At 42.8% G+C, this 23,577-nt stretch overlaps 1 long non-coding RNA gene across 1 annotated transcript in view; it reads right to left on the bottom strand.

Moving 5' to 3' along the window:
- Window positions 1-2,345: 2,345 nt before the first annotated feature.
- LOC119182174 (uncharacterized) overlaps window positions 2,346-23,577 on the bottom strand; it is a 35,725-nt gene continuing 14,493 nt past the window's right edge. Inside the window, exons 3-5 of the long non-coding RNA XR_012887691.1 lie at window positions 23,024-23,066; window positions 18,917-18,976; window positions 2,346-2,422 (exon numbers count right to left, since the gene is read on the bottom strand). This is a non-coding gene — a long non-coding RNA (uncharacterized LOC119182174). The remainder of the gene's footprint in view (window positions 2,423-18,916; window positions 18,977-23,023; window positions 23,067-23,577) is intronic.

Here is a 23,577-nt window from a genome sequence, read left to right as displayed (position 1 = left end):
TGAGCAGAAATAATCTTTACAAAGACGGCACGCAAGGTATTAGGGAAGACTCTGAACAAAGTTAAGGTGAACGCGCCGCAAGTAAATTTCGGTGGTTTGAACGACGCTACTTTCAAATGCTTGGAAATAACCGGGTGCAGTGTTGCCGTTTCAACACCACTATGATTTAGCTGCTCACAGGAAGGGAACAAATGTGAAAGCCTGTGGAGGCACTCAGGCCCAAGAACGAGGTCTGTTGGATCAGACTCCTGTCGATGCGACAGTGGAAAAGAATCAATTCTTTTGTATTAGCCGAGCAACCAAAAGCATCCGAAAATCGTCGATGTCGAGATTGCCGGTGAGCAGGTCCCTAAAGAAGTAGATTCGGGTGCAGTGCCGTTAAATCATCAGCCAGAAAGAGTTTGAAGAACAACCAATAGCAAAGAAGGTACAAGAATGAAACAATCAGCATGTCACTTAGACTAAGTAGTGTTTCTAAGTTTAAGGAAAACTATGGTTCAATTAGAACTAGAGGGCTGTAAAGGGCTCGAGGTCGATGGCAGGAACGGCGGGCTTCATTAAGGTAGCTCGCTTCCCGCCATCGTCCGCATAGCCCATTGTCGCCAGTGAGGGGACGCGTTGAGAGAGGTGGAACGAAGATGTATTTACATTGTTGAAGAAAGATAGCAACTATATATTTATTTATTGATACCCTCAGGGCTTACAAGAAGCATTATAGAGGGGAGGGGCTAAGGTACATCGATACATGCAAAAACAAATATCTACAGTACAATAAAATATAAAGGAAAAAATGATTTTATAACGGAAGAAAAATATAAGAGTGCAGATAAACAAGCAAAAATAGTTACAAATAAAAGTATATTTATACATCTGATATGACGCAACATAATAAAGCAGTGATAAACAGAGGATGGCAGTTGACAATATAACACAGAAATTTGAGTTATGTACTTATGTTCATAAATAAACACAAAAGTAGTGATGCAGGAAGAGGAACGAAAACATACCGGATTATTAGAATGACAAGAAAATGCATACAAAGTAACAAAGGAAAAGACAATTAAATATTAACTAAGAACAAAACAATAAAAAATACATGTAAAAAGTAAGTGGCAATCAAACAATAAATCGCAACTGCAGTGGGGGAGCAGCTTGGTAAAGGCCTTATAACGCATTCGTTAGTGCTTCACGGAAACGACCTGTTTCTCAGATAGTGACAAGTGACGCAGGCAGGCGATTCCACTTGTGACATGTTTTCGGCAAGAATGAATATGAGTAGGAGGCTGTGCGCTGTGAAGGTACATGAACTTTGTAAGAATGATCGACAGGTGAGGAGATATAAGATGCTGGTGTAATGTATCGTGACTTGAGCTCATGGTTATGATAGTAGATCTTGTGAAAGAGGTAAAGACGAGCTAACTTCCTACCAGAAGAAAGGAAAGGAAGGCCAAGTGTTAGTTTCATATTAGTGACCCTAGCAGATTTATGGCAATTGTGAAAGATGAAATGGGCTGCTCGATTTTTCCCATTTTCAATTAGGTTTTTCAGACTAGGATGGCCAGAGTTCCATATTGAGCATGCATATTCAAGGTTACATCTAACATAGGTGATGTAAAGTTGCTGTTTTAGTTTCGGTGGAATTAAAGAAAAATTTCATTGAAGATAACCAAGCATGCAATTAGCTTTCGACATTATGTGTTCAATGTGTTTTTTCCAACAAAGATTGTTAGTCTTATGCACACCAAGGTATTTGTAGCACAGTACTTCATCAAGGGGACTTTTGTTAAGTGAGTAAGTAAGGCAGGCCAACTGATTTCGTGAAATTCTCATTGTTTTGCATTTAGACGTGTTAAGTTCCATTAGCCAGAGCTTACACCGTGTTGAAGTGTTATTTAGATCATGTTGGAGTGTTAACGTATCGTTAGAGCTTTGGCCACTAGTCGAGTATTCACACATTGCTGCCCTGTGTACAGCTGATTTTGCAGGGTTTGCTCCACCACAACTAATACGACTTCCTCATTTGAACGCTGTTGTAACTGCCACTGTTAGCTCTGAAACAAGTTATACTCTACTGCTACTAATCGCCTGCCAAATAGGGGGCACACCAATCTAAGATTGGTTTTATTTATGTCATTTTTTTATTTTATGATTCATGGTGAAAACAGTGATGAACGAGCGGAAAAGGGTTCACAATGTATACACAAATCAAAATTACTCGCAGACACTAAATGCAACTATGAATCATGCAACCTGTTTATCAAAGTAACCTACAAGACCAAGTATGAGAGAGAAACTAACATACCTCGTGACATCCATGGATCAGTTCACCTACCTGCACGGGCTCACTGTTCAATGAACACGATCAAAGCTGTGATTGAAGATAGCATTGCATAGATTTGACCGACGAAGAAGTCTTCAAATGCTGGAAGGAGGAAAAGGTCACACATATTATGTGTCAAAAGTCAACAACACAACAAGAAAGATTTATCTGCGTCGAATGAAATGCGAATAGCAGAGCACGTGGCCGAAGACACAGCTTAAACTCTAAGCCACTAAAAGAGTGACGAAAATGCGGCTGATCTCTGTTTCTAGCAATTGATAAAACATGAAAGTAAAACCTGTCTTCACAGATGTAGTTGAGTGTTTACTGTACATTTTTAGGGGCGAAGCTCCTTAGGGCGTGGGCTGTGCGTCCCCTGTAGCCTGTATGTAGCCACCTCTAGTTTAGTTCTTGCAGTGTTCACTAGATGGCGGTACCGTCCCCTGTATGTAGCCACCTCTAGTTTAGTTCTTGCAGTGTTCACTAGATGGCGGTACCGTCTCCTGTATGTAGTTCAGTTCAGGCTGTCAAGGTGGATGGACGTGTTTTTTGAGCGCTCCGGATCGACTGCACAGATAAGTGTTTTTGCATGTTTCCAGCTTGCCTCTGTATGTAGCGTTATGAGAACGTAAGGCGCTAGCGTAAAGCTTGATTAGGTCTAGTACGGTGTACGTTTTTTTTTTAGTATTCTGTACTGTGTCTTTTTTTGCTCCAGCCACCACGTGGCTGAGGCCTGCGCGTAGACCGACCACGTGCATGCGCAGGTGCTGTGAAGTGTAGCGTATTTATGTATTATTGTGGTTGTTTTTGGCGTAGACCAGTGTATTTTAGTACAGTTTTCTAACACGTGGGCATCGGTAAACTGAGCTAGCCATGGTCAAAAAGACCGTAAAGTGTTCAGAGTGCGGGGTAGGGTGGAAGATGGAAATTAGTGCGGAAGAGAAAGCAGAAGATGACGCCAAGTGTAGACAGTGCGAGTTCGAGGAGAAAATGAAAAATATGATGGCGGTCCAGAGTGGGCTCATGGAGAAAATCGCAGAGCTGGAGAAAGCATTGGCGAAGGAGCGAGAGAAAACGTCAGCCATGGAGGAAAGGCTCCGGGCAGCCGAGAAGGGCCTATCGAAGGTCGTGAAGGGGAACGAAGACGCAGGGGACGGCGGAAGCATTATGGCGACGACCCCCCGTGCGGGAGAGATGAGGGAAACAGGCATGACAAAGGCAGATACATTGGCCACAGGGCCCAGCTACCGGGAAGTAGTTTTGAGGGAGGGAGGGAGCAAACCAGCAGCCGTGACTCACGCTAGTCACCTAGTCAGCAGCCAGGTGCAGGTTTCAGAAGGAATGTCTGAACAGGTCATCATCGCCGGTGACTCAAATTTAGTCCGATGCGCAGCGGCAATCAAAGAAAGGGTGAAAGGCAACAAGAGAGTTGCGATAGGGACGTTCCCAGGACAAACGCTGGGGACAGTAATGAGTCAAACGGGTGAACAACTCGCAGCTAAAGCTAACAATCGTAACCTCGTTGTAATTGCGGGAGGGTTAAATGACGTCCTGAAAAAAGAATCGTCAGGACTAGCGACGACCTTGGCGAAAGGGGTGGATGACATGCGCACCGTGTCCCCCCAGGTGCAAATTGTAGTATGCACAGTACCGGAAGTACCAGTACGCAACGTCAACCTGCAAAGAGCGGTTGTCGACGCAAACAAAGAGATATGGCGAATTAGTCGAGAGAAGGGTTTCGGGGTAGTGGATTTAAACAGGGAAGTGCACAGGTGGGGTGGATTCCAAAGAGACAAGATTCATTTCGATAAGAGGCTTGGACACGAGGTGGGCTGGCGACTGGCAGGACGCGCAGTAGCTTTTTTGGGGGGTTCACGGGCCCTTCGGAGTCCGGGGTAGCTCGTAACAGGGAAAACAACCAGGAGGATGCTTTGACAGGTAGAATTGCGAAAAACCAGAAAAAAGGTAAAAGAAAAAGGAAAAAGGCGCGTGTTGCAATTAGTTACATAAACATGCAGGGTGGCAGAAAGAAGGCAAAATGGTTAGAGATTGAGGAGCAGTTAAACAAAGAACAGATAGGCGTGTATGCGGTTACAGAAACACACCTTAGAGACTTGGAAGAGCCACCACATATTAAAAATTATGTTTGGGAAGGGTGTAACAGGACCATATCGGAAAGGAAAGGTGGGGGTGTAGGAATGCTAATTCACCGCGGAGCCAAATGGGTTAGAGTGAAACAGACGTAATCAGAGCACCTCTGGGTTCTGGGCACAGTAGGTGGAAAGGAAACGTGGCTAGGGGTAGCCTACTTGTGGACGGGGAATAACTGCAGAGAAAAGAATCAGGAGATAGTGGATTGCATGAGTGCGGATATTAAGGAATTTGGTAATGGGGCCGAAATCATCCTTCTAGGGGACATGAATGCCCACATACATGACCTTGACGGATATTCAGACACCAATGGGAAGTTATTACTAGATCTTTGCGAGCAACATAGTCTGGAGATAGTTAACACGGGGCCTAAATGTGACGGCCAGATCACATGGGAAGTCGGAAACAAGCAATCAAGTATTGATTATTGTCTCATGACTGAAGGAATTTACCACAAACTGACAGAAATGAGGATAGACGAGGAAGGCATTAACAGCTTGGGTAGTGATCATAAACGAATAACATTACAAATGGGATACGAAACTAAAAATATGAGCATGGAATCAAAGTCTGGCAGCTCGTATTTAAATGACAAACAAATAATAAATATAGCCGCAAGAGTCGAGGAAGAAGTAGGCGAAATACCAGGCAAGGACTGGGAGTATAGTGAGCTGTTACATCTAATGACGAAGGAGATAGGGAAAGAGAAGAAAACTGTTTGCTGGAAAGGAAAAAGGAAGCCAAAAAGTTGGTGGAACAAGGAAATCCGGGAGGCAATCGAGAAGCGACGCGAAGCATCACGGGAGCATAGAAAGGCAAAAAAAGAGAAGCGGCCGCAGGACGAAGTCAAAAAAATATGGGAAATATATTTGGAGAAAAAATCCCTTGTACAGAAATTGGTAGAGGCAAAAATTAAAGGTGAAAGTGAACGCTGGATGACAGAGATACACGAAAAAAAGGAGGCCGCGCCTAGGATTTTTTGGAGCCACATAAAGGCGCTAGGTAGGAAGTCTGTCACAACGCAACAACATATTCTAGATGAAGGAGGAAATCAATTGGAAGGCTACGAAGCGCTAGGTTACATCCAAAAGGTAACAGCCGATTCGTTTCAAAAGAGCGTCCAGGGGATCTCCCCGGTGAGTAAAAGTGTGGCAAAGAAAGCAACAGAGGAAGAGCTAGTACTTGATAATTTCAACTGGAAAAAGGCCGAAGGAAAAATTCCAAAGCGCGCTGCCGCGGGTTTAGATGGGATTCCCGTTAGCCTCATTAACGAACTAGGACATAACACTAAAGAAGCATTGTTAAAAGCAGTAGAAAAAAGCTTAAAGGACGGACAAATACCGGACAGTTGGCGACAAAGTAGAATAAACTTAATCTATAAAGGCAAGGGAGAAAAGGACAAGATTCGCTCGTATAGACCACTAACCATTACATCGGTACTATACAGGTTGGCGATGCAAGCAGTAAAAATGAAAATAGAAACATGGGCTGAACATAACGATATTTTGGGAGAACTTCAGAACGGATTTCGAGTCGACAGGCGGTTAGACGATAACCTGTTTGTTCTCACTCAGTGTATAGAAATATCTAAAATAGAGAATAGGCCCTTGTACGTGGCTTTTCTAGACATCACTGGGGCATACGACAACGTTATTCAGGAAATTTTGTGGGATATATTGAAAGGAATGGGCATGGGCGACGACTGTATACAGCTTTTGAGGGAGATATACCGAGAAAATACAGTTTACATAGAGTGGGAAGGAATGCGTAGCAAAGAGAACGTTGAGGTTAGCAGGGGTCTGAGACAGGGATGTCCTTTGTCCCCACTGTTATTCATGCTGTACATGGTGAGTATGGAAAAAGCGCTAGAAGGTAGCAACATTGGTTTTAATCTGTCACACAAACAGGGCGGCATGATGATTGAGCAGAAGCTTCCAGGTTTATTTCATGCGGACGATATCGTCTTATTTGCGGACAGTCGAGATGATATACAGCAGCTGGCGAATATATGCGGAAGGGAAGGTGAAGCTCTTGGACTAGGATTCAGTGTAACGAAGTGTGGATTGATGGTATTCAATGATCCCTGTGATCAGACGGTGTCCATACAAGGCCAAGAAATACCGAGGGTAAGTGAATACAAGTACCTTGGAGTATGGGTAAATGAGAGTGATAGATACATGGAGGTACAGGAAAAAGCCTCGGCAGCAAAAGGAAAGAGGAATGCGGCAATAATGAAGCACAGAGCGTTGTGGGGATACAATAGGTATGAGGTGCTTCGAGGTCTGTGGAAGGGTGTAATGGTTCCAGGGCTTACTTTTGGGAACTCAGTGGTGTGCATGAGGGCAGAGGTGCAATCGGGAATGGATGTAAATCAAAGGACTGTGGGACGCCTCGCGTTGGGTGCTCACGGTAAGACGACAAACGAGGCTGTAAAGGGCGATATGGGGTGGGCAGGTTTTGAGGCGAGGGAAGCGCAGAGCAAAATAAGGTTCGAAGAAAGGCTAAGAAATATGAAGGAGAGTAGATGGGCAGAGAAGGTGTTCCGTTATTTGTATAGGAAGAGCGTGGACACACAGTGGAGAAAAAGAACTAGAAGACTCACTAGTAAATATACGGCTGGTATTGTGAGCCATGTGTCAACAAAGAGCGTTAAGGGAAAAGTCAGGAAGGCGGAGAGGATTTACTGGATGGCAGCTATGGAGAAAAAACCGGCTCTGAGTAACTACCGAAAGGGCAAAAATGAAATAAGGAGGGAGGCATTTTACGATAATTCAAGGGGAAGCGCTTTACTGTTTGAAGCGAGATCGGGTTGCCTTAGAACGCGTAGTTATAAAGCAAGATTCAGTAAAGAAGAAGAACAATGCACATGCTGCGGGAAAGATAAAGAAACGGCGGAGCATGTTCTGATTGAATGTGGAGATATCCTCCCAGGTGTACGTTTGGGCACGAGCCTACAGGAAGCCTTGGGTTTTAGGGACAACAATGGAAAGCTGAACACACCCGCGATTGAAATAAGTAAGAGAAGGTTAGAGTATTGGTGGCAGAAAATTAGAGAGAAAGGACAAAAATAAATATTGGAAAAATAAAATATGGACAGTGTGCCGTAAATGGCAGAGAACTTAAGCTGAAAATTGACCTTTTTTTCCATCAAGATAGAATTTATCGAAGTAGAGGCATTAGGCCAACATAAAAAAAAAGAAAAAAAGGTGTGTTCTTTTTTTTTTCTTTTGTCGAGCCTGGTGGCATACTTGTCACCACCCCGTTATAAAGGGGACGCTCATAGCATCCATCCATCCATGTAGCCACCTCTAGTTTAGTTCTTGCAGTGTTCACTAGATGGCGGTACCGTCTCCTGTATGTAGCCACCTCTCGTTTAGTTCTTGTAGTGTTTACTAGATGGTGGTACTTGTAGCTGATGATGAAAGGATGCAAGATGTTATAAACTAGAAAGCGGTACTAGAAAGACGCGAGATCTTATAAAATAGGAATGATGTCACATATGGCGCGTGTCATTAGTTGAAGGCAATCGTTCGATTTAGTGCGGCGACGTACGCTAGGGGGAGCGATGTAATAAAATCGAGTGGGCAAAATGTACAGAGGATTCATGGTTTACCAGGTTTACCTCCGGAGCTTCGCCCACTCATCATCATTCACTTCGTGGATATGGCGGAATTTTTTTTCACCACAAGGTCAAATAAATTAATGCTACAGCAACAAATTGGATGACGAAGGTATGTGACTGGTGCAAACATGATAATCATGACATGCGTGTCATGTGAGAGCATGACTACATGTCTAAGTCAAGGCGGCAATACATTTTGACGTGACGCGGTGCGCGTGCTCGCCTCATTCATTTCGTCGCGTCACGCTTGCGTTGTTACGCCAGGCGCTGGTCCTGCCATATACTCGCAGGCGCACTGCGTTGCTTTGACGCATGCACGTTTCAGCGCGCCCGCTTCCCCTCCATAATGAAAAGAGGGAGACGCAGTGTTGTCTTGGTAACACATCGGCACTAAATGCCGCATGTCGCATTTCATACCAGTTACCATCAGGCGGCGCCGAGGCACGCTGGTCGCGCCTGGCGTCAGACTATACAGTACTCGCTTTTTGCTAACGTAGCGTCGCTGAGCCCAGTGTGCTCGAGCGTCAACGCTACATAAGAGTATATTGGGCCCTTCATGATGCGCTTGCCAGCGTTTTGCTAGCTCCACATATTCCAAATTCTGTGTTACGTGACGTCAATGGTTGACGAAGATATATGACTGGCGGAAACATGATAATCCTGACACGCGTGTCATGCAGGGACATGTCAACATACTATGCTCATAGCGTGCTCATGGCATAGCTCATACCATGCTCATAGCATAGTGTGCCGGTTTGCTAGCTCCACATATAATAAATTTGGTACAAAGCGACATGAACAGATGACGAAGGTAAACGACACATTCAAACATGATAATCATGACACGGAAGTCATGTACGACATCATTTACTTGCACCTCGTAAGGTTGTGCTGATTTTAAAGACATATCAACATTTCTCATTAGTGCATGCTTCGCATATCATCGATTCCCACTGTACGTGGGATCTGCCAATTTTTATTGTAATGAAATGAATCATGTAGCATAACCTCTCCCGTGTGCCCATTTTATCGGTAAGAACCCGAGTGAATAAACATCCAGGCACACCTTAGAAAGGGAATACAAAAAAAAAAGAATGTTCAATAGCAAATGCCCAGTAAAACCAGAACCGAAATATGATGAGACGGAGAGCAGCCAGCATAAGGCCTTATATGTAGTGAGCGAGTCCAGAATGGAAGCACCGGGTCACTGCTGCATGCTGTGGTTATCTCTGCAGAAAGCAGTGTCGGAATCCTGCCACGTATCCGACTCGGACACGATTTTTACTCCTTCGCACTTGTCCACACACCGGCACTTCGGCAAGAAAAACCTGCTTCCGCCGTAATGGTTATCTCTCTGTCAAGCCGACTACTGAGAGAAAAAAAAGGGGGGGGGGTTGACTTTGCAAACAAAAAAATGTCCATTCTCTTTTGTTGGGAGCTCGGCTGAACCTCTGACCACGGTTGCCGTGCATCCTACCCCCCTTTCACCAGCGTGTCGTTTGTGTCTGTGGGAATGTGGTTTGAGGAAGGCGTTCGCCGAATCTTCATTGTGCGGACGACAACGGCAGAAGAACATGCTGTCTCCGCAGTCCGCCTACCTTGAGACGAACCCTTGCTCGCGTTCAACGAGATCACAAAAAACGTCTGTCTATCAAATGGGTATTCTCCTCCTACATCCTGGCTTGAGTAGGGCGCCGAGTAGTCACCATTGCACTATTACAAGCCCATGCGTATAGTAAGATTGGATGTGATATGAATCCCTAAGTATTGTATGAGGCTACTTGATCTCAAGAGAAAATATTTAAGTAGTATAACCGAGAAGAGTTGGGTGACCTAAATATATGCTTAACTTTAAATAAGTTAATATTTAGTTCCATTAGCCACAAGCTGCACCACTTAGATATTTTATTTAAATCGGAGTGTAGGCAATTACAATAGTCGATTGAAGTAACTGCTGTAAAAGTATCACAATCATCAGCAAAAAGGTGGATATTAGAAGCTACTTGAGAGGGTAGGTCAACAATATTAGAAACAACAGAAGACCAATTACCAACTTTTGGGGCACTCCTGAGATAATATGGCACATTTATGAACTGTAGCCGTAAGCAGTAACGTAATGTAAGTGATTAGCAAGACAGTATACGACCTATTTTAATAAGTTATAGTCAAGATTTAAGTTCAGTAACTTGTGGATGAGAAGTTTATGACACATTTTATCAAATGCTTTTGCAAGATCCAAAACAAATGCAGTCAGGGGATGATGAACGATCAAGAATTAGATCAGTGAAAGGTACAGGTTGAGTCTCACATGATTATGATTTCCTAAAGCCATGTTGTGAAGGCAAAAAGAAGATGTTATTTTCAAGAAAATTGAGGGTGCTTTTGATTACGAAGTATTACATAATAGTTAGAAGCACGTGCTGGTAAAAGAATCGGGCCGATGGTTGGTCATTAAGCTTTTGTTACCTGATTTGAGAATTAGAACTGCCTCCCTTATACCTTCCACTGATAAGGTAAAGTACCTGTGTGAAGTGATAGTCTCAATAAAAGTAGCTGTCTTCTGTAGTAAAAAATGCACATGCAAAATACAACGCAGCTCGTTTCACAAAAAATTCTTTTGTAAAACTGTATTATTATATATTTACACAATGTGCCTAACAAATAAAAAGATTGTTAGACATTCATTGTGCACACATTTGAAATAAATGAGGGAAAAATCAAACATGAAAGCCGCCAAAAAAATGTGCGCAACCTGTATACATATCTCGAAACAAACATAAAAGAAATATGGCATGCACAAATTTACAAATTATACCTAAAAACAGATGCAAATGCCAAGATCATAACAGAAGTAAGGAACATATGCTCAAGCACAGTAATCAGTAATAAATTCACTTTGTATACATTCAAACAAAGGATAAAAAACAAAGTATTCACATGTACTTTCATTTCTTGTCCTTATCGACCCTCGACAACAATTTTCTCTTTATGAGATGGAGCCCATCACCGACCAAACGTTACCATTGCAGTAACTTCTTCCAGTTCTTTCAAGCATAAAACCATAGGAATGCTCAATTTGGGTGTCTTATTGGTGTCAGAACTCACTTCAGCTGCAAAAATCGTACAAACCCTGGCATAGGCAGTGCTGGGGTGAGGAGTTGCTTGTGTACACACACACATGCAAAGAGATGCACCAGCATGCATAAGGAACGGCAAAGCCTCCACTCAAAAAAAGTTTCTGGCTACACTGCTGGCACAGCGAACAGATAAAAAAGAAACCAATAAATAAATATGAACCATTTTGAACTAAATGCTTAAGGCAGCTACAATATGATGAAAGCTCCATGAACATTACTTGTGTTTACAGAAGCCTAGGCTATGTTACAGAAATATATTATAAAAGCTTTCAAGAACTTGAGAAAACAATTGGACACCACGTACATTCGTTAGAAAACCGGACTACTTTTTTTTCAAAAGAAGACACTAAGCTATGATCCCCCATGTGTAGTCACTGGTCAAGTGATTATCCCAGGAGATAGCAGCATTCCTAGTCACTGGTTCGTTCGCAAGTTTTGCGCTGCTGTCCTATTCTTGTGCCTACAGTAAATGGGTTGAAAGTCGCCATGTGAACAGAACAACATCGACAGCTGCCATCGATTTCCTATGCTTGTTGTTCGAAACTTTTGGATTACCCCACAAAGTTGTTTCAAATAACGGAATCGCATTCCTGTCAGCCAAAATACAGAAATCCTACGAGTGACAACTGCATCACAGTGGTTAAATCTGCACCGAACCACCCAGCCACAAACGGACAGGCTAAACGCTACGTGGTAGAGCTAAAACGTGCTCTTGCAAGATACTCTGCGGGTTCATTACAACGGCGCATTGCACTTTTTTTTTTTGTCAACCAACTCACAATGGGCCAGACAGGCTAGGTATCGGCGAATCTCATGTTTCCTTGCGAGCCGCGAACACATATCTCAGCCATTCTGCGAGAACCACCTTGAAAGATTACACCAGAATAGGAAGGTGCCTCACGTTGCCGGTAGCTCCACAAAAAACCAGTGGTCGCCCCGGCAAGTTTCCCAGAACGCCCGAATGAACGGCGGCCATCGTAAAAAAAAAGTTTCAGCCGGAGTTTTGGTTTGTTGAAGTTAAAGCCCCTCCATCCCGTCTTCTACCGGAAAACGCATGGAGAGGTTTTAGACCGGGCATTGCCGCTTCCAGGGATGCAGGGATGCACACCCTGTCCTCCACATTTACCCCCCCCCCCCCCCGATACTGGACGCCAAGCGCCTGGAGACTCACGGACTATCAAGGCAATCAGTGCGCCAGCGCACTGGTTGCCTGTCCTTTGTGCTCCTCGCCCCTTTTATGGCCCACAGTGGACTCGAAAGCCAGCGCTTGGACCATTTTGACCGTGCTGCGCGCAAATGCCTTTCTTGAAAGTATTAAACTCAGTTTCCTGTTACGTACGCTTGGTATTATGGCTACCGTGGACATAACACAATGCAATTAGGGTTCTTTGTTCCTAACAAATTCAACCTCCCCGCCTTTCAGCATTATATCTCTCTCTTGTAACTTACTTTCGTTAATATTTTTTATTTCTATCATTGAATTGGAGAGTTGCGCAATAAAAAAAAGGAAGTAGATTTATTTATTTACAGATTTGTTATTTATTTTAGAGAAAAAGTGCCAGTCTAGTGCCGGACATTAGGCAGCGGTGTGTGGCGCAGTGGACGCAACATTGTGTAGGAGGTACAGCAGTAGAGATAGTGTTGAACGAAAGCGCAATGATTCAAAACGCAAAACAAAAAATAGAAGCGACATAAAACATGGTCCACAATCCCAAGAATGGCCATAATACACTAAACAAAACAAAAAACTATAAGAACAATGTCCACTAGGTAATTTCGTTTGGGTAAAAAGTAAAAAGAAGTCAAATATTAACCGTAGCATAAAAAAAGTCGGCAATATTAAGAAGCGAGACATTGGAGAATCGAAGCATTTAAGAATCGTGCAGAAGCCAGGCATTGAACCTCAAGCGAGGCATTAAACCTCAAGCAATCAGTCTGATCAAGATGGGTATTAAAATGAAGCGCACTGTAACATATATGAAGGTGTAGTTATGAGCCATGTGAAACAGCTAAAGCTCGAAGAAACTAGTTGAGATCGACTCTCAAGGATCTCTGGTGGCATATTGTTCCGCTCTCTGCTTGTTCGAAAAAAAAAAGGTACCTGTATATAGGGGCTCAGTCACGGCGTATTGTTCCGCTCTCTGCTTGTTCGAAGAAAAAAAGGTACCTGTATATAGGGGCTCAGTCACTCTTTCAAGATTGGAGGCACGCGTTTCGTGGTGCAAAACTGGTTCAATATAAATAATTTTTTTGTATTGCCAGCTTATTATTATATATGCAATAGAACAGCGTCGTTATTTCGCGATAACGTCTCCATTGCAACGTTTCTAGTTTAGCACCTTCAAGAAGAACTGACGGAGATGTGTTACTTTTAGGTATTGAATATGAATTTTATAGCTTTGCGCTGTATTGATTTAAGTTTATCTGTGTTAGCTTACGTGTGCGGGTCCCAGACAGCCACAGCCGATGAATATCCTAGTATTGGCATTATGTACGTTTCACATGCAGTCATTTAGGTTTGCCGAATGCCATAGCGAGTGCCCGTCTTAAAAAGAGACGCGAGTCGAAAAATCGCGTTTTTAGCGAAATTTCTTGTATTTCTGATTTTTACTGCATTGTAATCTTCAAACATTCTTCTTTCATCTGTGAAAATTTCAGAATTAAATTCGAACCGCAAAATGCAAAAAAATGTGTATGAAGGCATCGCAGTGGCTCAAAATTTCGTGAATTTGCGCCGTTATTAGCCATCTTTGACTGCGCGCTGCTCCCCGTCGCAGTGCCGCCCGCCATCTCGATCGGTTGGGAAAGTTGCGTCCGGCCTTCTTACAGCTCCGACGACCGCCAGTTTCGTACGTGGGCAAAAAAAATAAAAAACGAGGCCTTTTTATCACGTGGTTTAAGCAGTTTGAAACGCGCGGCACCCTAAGCCGCATCGCCATTGGCTACCGAGTCATTGTCAGCTGTGTTGGTGGCGGCCATCGGCATTTGGTCCGTCTGCTTTTCTGCGCGTCTACGCATATTTCCGCGATGACAAGCCCGAAAAAGTGCAACGTGAGACCGCAGAAGTTTCGAACGAAGCACAAGTTCAAGGGAAGGCGGCGTAAAGCGCCCCGAACGACGAACGAGAACGTTCGTCACTGTCGTTCGGGCGGCATGAACGAGAACGGCGGCATGGACGAGTGCGCGAGCGAAGTGGCTGCGATGAAGGGATTGACGCTGCGCTTTCTTTCGTCAGTGCTTCGCAAAAGAAGCCCGGCTTCTTCGAAAAAGACGAAAGACAGCGCGATGAGGTTTGTGCGACACACTCTTGCTGACGGCACTTGTGGCAGGTGCGGCATGTTCTGCTTGCGGTATTCAAAAACTTGCCGTTTGGGAGCCGGCAGAAAAGCGCAAGGAACTTTCGTCGCTCCTCGAACTTCATTGCGAAAACAGCGAATGCTCAGCGACTGTTCTTTCGTGCTCCTATACGTCACTGCGTGTTACGGCGGACGGCAGCAGCCGAGTGAGCCAACGGTACGACAGTGGGAGCTTCCGAGATAGTTTCGCTGTAAATGTGAAGGCGGTGGTGGCTGCACGCGCTGTCGGCATTGGGCATGAACAATTGTCGAGATTTTGCTCCATTATTGGACTCCCAAAGCCAATGCACCACCGAGGATTTTTTTTCGATAGCAAAGAAGGTGCACACCACTGCCATGGCAGCTGCGAGTGAAAACTTGCACCCATCCAGAGAGTTGACGAAAGAAGTAGCAGGCGAAACTGATGTGGCTGTTAGGTTCGACGGCACTTGGCAGAAGAGGGGCCACAAAAGCCACAACGGGATTGGCGCAGTTATCTCCTTAGATACTGGCCTCTGCTTGACTTCGAGGTCATATCAAATTACTGCCTGACATGCAGTAGGCACAAGGATATGGGCCCAGACGAGGAAGTGTGGCAGGCATTCCATGGCCCAGTCTGTGAAAAAAATGCAGACTGTTCCTCCCATGCCATGAAAATGGAGGCTGCAATGCGCATTTGGCAGAGAACATTGACTTATGACACCCCACTGCATTTCATGACATTCTTGAGTGACGGTGACAGCAAAGCATATAGTGCAGTTGCAGAGTCAAAAGTCTATGGTGCTGTCAATATAGAAAAAGAAGACTGCACTAATCATGTGGCCAAGAGACTTGGCACTGCGCTACGGAAGCTGCATGTGCCATTACCACGAGGGCAGAAAATGAAAGAGCCAGCCATTCAGAAGCTCCAAACGTACTATCAGATTGCCGTAACAAGCAACAGGGGGAGTGTACGGGATATGTACACTCCAGTATGGGCTTCATACTTCCACTCATGCTCTATTGACAATGCTGGCAGCGACAAGTTTTGCCCTGCAGGAACAGAGTCGTGGTGCAAACATCAACGCGCTGAAGCACTTGGTGAACCTGCACCACGCCACACACCTCTCCTGACAAAAGCACAGGGATTGGCTGTTTTGCCCATTTATAAGCGGCTAACGGATGAGAATCTCCTTGCTCGATGCATCAAAAGAAAAACCCAGAACGCATCGAAATCCCTGAACAGCAAAATTTGGCTCTTTGCCCCAAGACTAAGTTTGTCTCCCGAACGGTTGTCGAGACTGCCGCAGCTATGGCAATCCTGTGGTTCAACAAGGGTCATGCTACTTTCGAGCACATCCTGGAAGAGCTCAACATACTGCCATCTAGAGATCTAGTTACTTTCAGTGATTCCCGCGATGCGAGGCGCATCAAGAAAATGTCCGAGCGTCTGACAGCAGAAGCAAGGGCCCACCGTCGTCGTGGAGTGAAAAGGGCACGGCTAGAAGAGAGTGCTCGCAAGGACCGTGAGGGCACAACTTATGCTGCAGGACAGTTCTAGTAACTTGCAGTGCTTTTCAAAGTTCTGTTGAACATTATGGCCAAAGATTATGCATTTCTAACAACTCTGTGATAAAAAAAAAGTTTCAAACTTTCAAATGAGTTTTTCTTCTTTTGCAGTTTTGTGTGATCTGTGCTTCTTATACAAGCTAGTTCGTATACTTATAATTGTCATACTTCTATGAAATTTTGCACATAGCATGATGAAGGCCCATAGAGTGCAAGTATCTATTCAGATTGTCAGTGCTGCTTGATTATGTTTTTCAAAAATTACATAACACTGAAAGCCCTTGGCAACTAGAGCCATAGTAAATTCTCTATTTTATTATTGTATTTCACCTTTTTACACACAAAATTTATATAGTTTTTCGCACTCTACAGTTCCAAAGGATCATAGTCAGCTATATCTGCATGCTTTATCTCAAATTTTTATAGGTCAGAATTGTTGCATTACAATGGCCATAATTTTGCAGTATCTGATCTGCAGAAAAAAAACCAAGCAATCTACATGAAAATAAATGACATATTTGAAAAAAGGAGAAAAAACTCTATTAGCATGCCAATTTGTATTAAATTCAGACTCTTATTAAAGAAAATCGTTTTTCGAGTAGCATCTCCCCTTAAAGTAGCTTTGTATATTCAAAGCCATTTTCTCAGTATAACAAACACGTTGGTTTCATCATAATTTAGATGTGATAACAAGACCAAGGTGCGTATACTGCGAGACAAAGAACAAGAATTGATTGCCTAGGTTGTATTGGAATTTTAGTGGATCTTTTTTGCAGGTCATGGTTATCGCCAGAGTTTTTCTCACTTTAAATGTCATCTGTCATTTTGTGCACCAATCTTGAATCTTCAAACAGTTATTTAAAAGAACCTGGTCGCTAGATGCGTTAACTACTATAAAGCGTGCAGGCATTTGCAAAAAACTTTAGATTTGCTGCAATATCACGGGTGGCACTATTCATATAAACCGAAAAGAGGCCCAAGGACGGATCCCTGAGGTCTGCCGGATTTAAGCGGCGCAGACGCCGAGTTGATACCACCATTCGTAATACCGCGCCCAGTGAATATTACTCGCGCTTTCAAAGCCTAAACTAAGATGCATTCGTTAATTAGCACTAATTAACTAATTATAGATAGCTAAAACTACTATGCAACCTGTAAAACTCGAGAATGTGCTGTAAATTGAGGGGTCTATGTCGTACATACACTGGATGTTCAGCAACGTGCATTTCATCCTTTTTAACAATACCCTATTGATGTGCTATACTACAGATATTTACCTCAACAAACCCTAAATATCGTTTCGCGGGGTCATAAGTGCCTTCCACAGGAATCCTCTCTTTTCACGCGCACTCTATTTCAATTTTTACGTGGCACCACACAGTAGACCATCCCAACGCTAGATGGACCTACGAGGGCTGGATGGCTGTCGCACCCTGAACAAAACTGGCCCGGGAACTTTTTTTTAGCATGTGAATCAAAGACGCTCTATACCATCATGAACTAGACATATGTCAGCACCTAAATCCCAGAAAGCAATTGGATATCTTCAAGCACGTCTTCAGGGCAGCGATTCAAATGCGGTAAAACAGCCGATATTTCTGAGAGCGCCCATAGGCACTGTGCATTATCGTTTAATAAGCTAGGGAACTCGCACTATTGCAACTACGATACTGTAACTCCAGCAAAAAAAAGTTTCATGCAGTAGCTACTTGAAACCGTGAGAGCAATGAGGAAATCAGAAAGAGAGAGGAGTTATTATCGTTTTCTTCTCCGGTCCAATACAGTGAGGCGGAGCCCCGCCCCCACCGTGCGGGAAAGCGTGCCTCCTGCTCGTGAGCCAGAATCCTGGGGACAACGAAGGGCCAATACAATGTGTAGCACATTTCCTTGCATAATGCAGCTAAGTCACCAACACTATACTTATTGGAAAACAGAGATCAAGTCTTCCTGCAGTCGTAGCAGCAGCTGTTTTTTGTGAGTGCAGCAAGCTGGACAGGAGATCCAAAAGTCTTTCATTACTCACTGATGAACACTGTGAACATTGCTTAGAGAGCTGATTTAGGTAGGTTCTTGCATGACTTTAGAGCTTTATGTGAAAAGCACCTCTACTTTTTGATAACTTGCATTGAAAGGCTCTACAGTGACAGATGCCCACCACAGATTTAGTTTAGATGGTTGTCATTTGCATAGCTGCATAGAAACAACTTTTGGCAGAGATAGTGTCGAAAGTCACATCTTTAAATAAGTAGTCAATTGGACATGTGGTTTGCTGCAGATGGGTGCCACACAGTATTTAAGTGCACACAAATTCAATACGGTTTGGTAATGGAAATTGCTCCACCTTCTCCTCATGATGACAACTTGCAGCGGACGATGTGCTACGTTGTCATTTCAACCAATCTTCTCACTTAAGCTAGCCAAGGGGACGCAATGAATGTGCAGGCTGCTTGTGGTTATCACTGACAGGATTTTCCACCATCAGAACACATCAAAAGCTGTACTCACAAGTTAATATAGATAAAAACAAAGAGTACCTATTCAATACGCAAGACAGAAACACTTGTATCCTTTATATTCCTTAAGCACAGCCAGCAGAAACCCTAACCAAAGGAAAGAAACTCTTGTACATGGTCAGAAAAAGGAGCACATTATAATCTTTCCTGGCATCACAATCATTCCTGCCCTCCCTACTATAAAGGCAGCAGATGTGGTGATAACATGCGAGGCAAATTCGATGCAAGTTAGGCTACATAATTATTCGGACATATATAGCAATTCAATGAAAGCTCATGTTTGAACTTACCAAGTGCAATGATAGTAGGGGTGCATGGCAGTTCAGGGAGTTTTTCTGTGATGCTAGTTCCTGGAAAATAAACAGGAATACACTTGACCAATGTTAGGAGCATGTTTCCTCAAAAACGCATATCAACATTTTGGACATTCTACTTGAGCAGATATAAAAGTGAAGCTGCTTATGCCCGTCTTATATATTTGATCCTGCTGTGAAACTACTGGCATTATGAACAGGTAAATGTACCACAAAATCAGCGCAAATCCCACTACTCGCTGCTACGTCTCATGTCATAGATCTGAGGTGTAGTCGTGCGCTGATGTACCTGTGGGCTCATACCGTAGCATTGAGCCTGTAGTAGCCCTGATGGGTGAGAGGATGAGTACAGAAAAAGAGAAAGAAATATACATATATAGAACAAAAAAATTCTACTAAGAAAAATCTTTGCAGGGCGGGATGTTAACCTGTGTACTCTTAATCCAAAGCAAGCACGCTAGCAGAGCACAGCATAGCTTTGTATCATATTGCGTAGCAAAAGTATGGAAGGATACCGAGCTTGAGGAGCAAAATGAGGGAAGGAGAGAGTAAAAGTGAGCGTATAAAAAAATGACAGAGAAATAATGATAAATGCAAAAAAAGACAGGAAATATCAAGAAAACAGTGAAAATAGAGTGAGAACAAAAACTGAGCATGCAAGCTATGCCTAGGACTAGGCATCGCATGCAACCTCTGCTCTATGGTGCACAGCCTGGCTGCACCACCATCGAGGCCAGAGAGTGAAGAGGCATCCTAAAAAAGTGCGTACTCTTGAGAGAAGTCGCAGATCTTGACGCTTGGCATCAGACAACAGAGAGTACAAGTATGGCCTGCTTATGCTTCCATGTGCCAAGCTTCGCACGACTGAGCGCGAAAATTGAAATATTATTTTCCTTTATGACGTTTTTGAATCATATCTGTACTAAATGTGTAATTTTGCATGCAAATCTCGAAGTCGTAATTGATTTTTTTTGTGTGTGTGTAACAAGTAGCTTTCATACGCTTAAAAATTCATACATTCTGTGCGGACTGCATGAAAAGTTACCTCCTGCTAAAAAAATGGATATTAAAAAAGACAACAGCACATTAAAATAATATGTATCATCAGATTACAATGTTGCAAGAATCAATGTTCTAGGCCAACCTGAGCTAAAGTATATGTACAGAAGGCATTATTGTTTATTATTGTTTAAATAAGTAATAAAACAACGTGCGTAAAGATTTTGTGGGCTTTCTGACCTTAAAGAAAGCTCTTTTAGTTCCGAAGTAATATGACACCATCAGAAAATAGGAATTCACGAACTGATACAGCAACATAAAAAAAAAATTTCTTGAACATAAACTTTTCTTAACGCTTCTTTTTGTCTAGCAGCAGCCATAACACTTGTAAACAGGATGTGCTCTATGCCTTATGAAAGTTCAAGACAGCACTTAAAACCTCTAAGTGAAATGCAACTCATTTCAAAGACTTGAAACAAATGGCTTTCATCTTCTTTGAAATGTGCGCAGAGAACGGGCAGCAAAGTTTCTTCCACTGCATTCGTGTTGCCTTTTTGTATCTTCTTGCATGATCACCAGCTAATACACAATATTTTTTTGGGACCGTCTTCAAGTACTGAATAAGCGGTGGTGTGTACGCTGACACTTTTTCATCAAATATTGTCTGAAACATCACATGTACTGATGAATGATAGTGCATCTTTGAATCACAGAGTCCTGAATTAACTTCACTGGGTAACAAATGTTTCGGCGGTAATGAATGCACAGAACACTTCTAATATATGGTGAAACTAAGGAAGTGCGGAAACTCGCATTGAGAAGACAATTACCAAATATACCTAAAATATAAAGAAATATCTATTACTGGCAGGTAGAAATAAGGGAAAGTGCTAATGTTCGTAAAATTCTTTCTTGCTAGCAGTTGTTCATAACCTTGAGGAATGTCTCACTTTTATTTCCTAGTGTTCCATAAGAATCACTTGGCTTATGCTTAAAAAATGCTAGATTAAACATTGGAGTTTGCTGTTTGTTGCTAGTCCATTCAGATTTGTGCTACTGTCTCCAAGTAAAGTCCTTAGCTATGATGGCAGACAGGACACCCTTAGTATCTGACCAGCATAAACTTAACTCAACTGTGATATGTTACTCCGGAAAACCTTTAGAAATTATTTTTCTATAGAATGATTCTGTAGAAATTAATGTCCAATTTTAATTAACTGTGTATAGTTTCGCACACGAAAAAAGTAATAGGAACATTTTGCACCTTCCTCTAATATAATAAATAGCTCATGCAGTATCAAGCATTTAAACAAGCCTTAAAGAGATTAGAAAACTAGGAAAGAGTGCAAAGAAACAAAGAAAGTACAAGGATGATAAAGAATAAAGGGCACATGCTCTGCAACAATGGTTTAAACAGGGCTAAGTTTTCAAGTCATATAGTTGGATATATCTTTAGAAATCTGGCATTTACGACTCAAAAGGAGATGCGCAAAAGCCTGCACCAATGGGCGCATGTTCCAGACTGAAGTCAAGAGCCAGATGGCATGTGACCAATCTTTTGAAAGCGTGGCTGATTGCAGTAGCGGGACTGTTTCTTTAGCAGAAAAGGCAATCAGCTGCCACGCTTTGATCATTTGGGAGAGCCCTCCCTGGACTCCCAGACTTCTTAAGTCGTATCTTACTATAGTCAAAAAGGTTCATACCAGGTTACATAGATGATTTCTGAAGCCTAGATTGGAGGGTTGTAGAAGTGATATAGACCTTAAAGAGTACAAGCTTAAGATGGTGCAGGCCTTCACTGATTTGTCATTTCAAGAGAAAGCAAGAGGTAGAAAAATCGTACAAAAACATTGAACAAGAAGTTTAAAACGCATAAATTAGTGGTCATTGACAGAGAAAAGATGTCAGTGAATGGGAGAAAACTTTAGTGACCAACACTGGGATGAGTCATGGCGGCCTGTTAATATGACTTGCAGGTGAAAAAAGTGTAGTTTTTTATATTACTGTAAGAACTGAAAGTTGAAAAGTAAGACCAAGTCAGCTGGCAAGAAATTAATTTGATGGCAATTCATGAGGCAACCACAACAGAATAATAGCGCGAGGCTCATTAGAATGTTAGCAATTAGGCCTATATTCCGTGACGGTCGGAAGTCAAAGAGGGAAAGCAAAGATAAATAACTTTTGGACATAAGAGCAATATTATAAGTAATGAAACACTTTGCACCTTGACGTCCTTGGCGAGGAGCTTATTCCCATGCTTATAAAAGAATGGCTTGTGAATGAGCATTGGCCATTCTTCCTTCACAGGGGAAACATGGAAAGGAGGATCGGCATTTATGAAACTCCTCTGTTCGGGATAAGTTTCTTCCATGTACATTGTACGAAGTTCCGTGTTCACATCTTTAAGGCTTTTCTGCCCCTCTCGTTTTACAAAAATTATTCTTTTCATCAATGCCCTCTGGTGGTTCCATGTTCCTCACAGGCTACCAATTAACGCATCCATACGACCACTTAACCAGCTTCTTCGACCTCCGCTCATCTAATGAGGTAGTTGCTTTTCTCCGAGTCATGTTTTCAACTCCCATTTCTAACTGCTGAAACAATCAGTCATACCCTCTTCCTAGCAGATCCCCACTATGCCCTCTCGTTTTACAAAAATTATTCTTTTCATCAATGCCCTCTGGTGGTTCCATGTTCCTCACAGGCTACCAATTAACGCATCCATACGACCACTTAACCAGCTTCTTCGACCTCCGCTCATCTAATGAGGTAGTTGCTTTTCTCTGAGTCATGTTTTCAACTCCCATTTCTAACTGCTGAAACAATCAGTCATACCCTCTTCCTAGCAGATCCCCACTATGGCCACGATCTTCAAGGGCATAAGGAAAAGCCTGCACTACTATCATGGCTGCCTCTCGAATGAAGTCTCGTGTGGGCCTGGAGCATATTCTGGTCATTTTCTCAACTACACACCACACCAATTCTTTTCTTTCTCTTCAGGAAAGTGGCCTCTGGGCTTTAAGAGCATTTCGAACATGCTCTGGCAAGCTTTCAAAGTGAAATGAAAATCCCGTAATTTGTTACCTTTCACTGAAACCCGTTGAACTAATGCCCCCCTGTGAAGTGCCTGAAAAATAGAAAGAAAAAGCAGCCTATCAGGGATAAAATTAGACACAATGACTGATTTCATGTTAAAGGGGTAGTGACACTACAATTATAAATTAGTTTTTATAGGTCAACTGATACCCAAGACCAAAAAACACTAAAAAAAACAATAGTAAGCATAGGTGCACCTTGGAAAGTTAATTACTGTGCATTTTTAAAGGCTAGTATCAGCTCCCACTGTACCCTGACATCATGCCACAGTATGAGCTCTTTGCCGCGTACTTGCACAAAATATTGGTAACATTTCCTCTTATTTACATTGGTGATGTACAAGGATTCATTTTGAATGTTTTAGTGACAGCCAAGTGACCATTTTGAATGCTTTGGTGCTTGACGTCATCAAAACTAGCCAATCTGGCGAATGACATCACCAGAATTGATGCCATAGCCTGACGTCATGATAGCGTCAATGCCAGTAAGTGGGCCATGTGAAATAGTCGTTAGTGTCAACATAAATTTGTCATCGACATTTA

This window comes from Rhipicephalus microplus, chromosome X, assembly GCF_043290135.1.
Source record: "Rhipicephalus microplus isolate Deutch F79 chromosome X, USDA_Rmic, whole genome shotgun sequence".
In the NCBI taxonomy this organism is placed as follows: domain Eukaryota; kingdom Metazoa; phylum Arthropoda; class Arachnida; order Ixodida; family Ixodidae; genus Rhipicephalus; species Rhipicephalus microplus.
The sequence above is the reverse complement of the archived record's forward strand: the minus strand, read 5'-3'. Positions and strand labels throughout refer to the sequence as shown.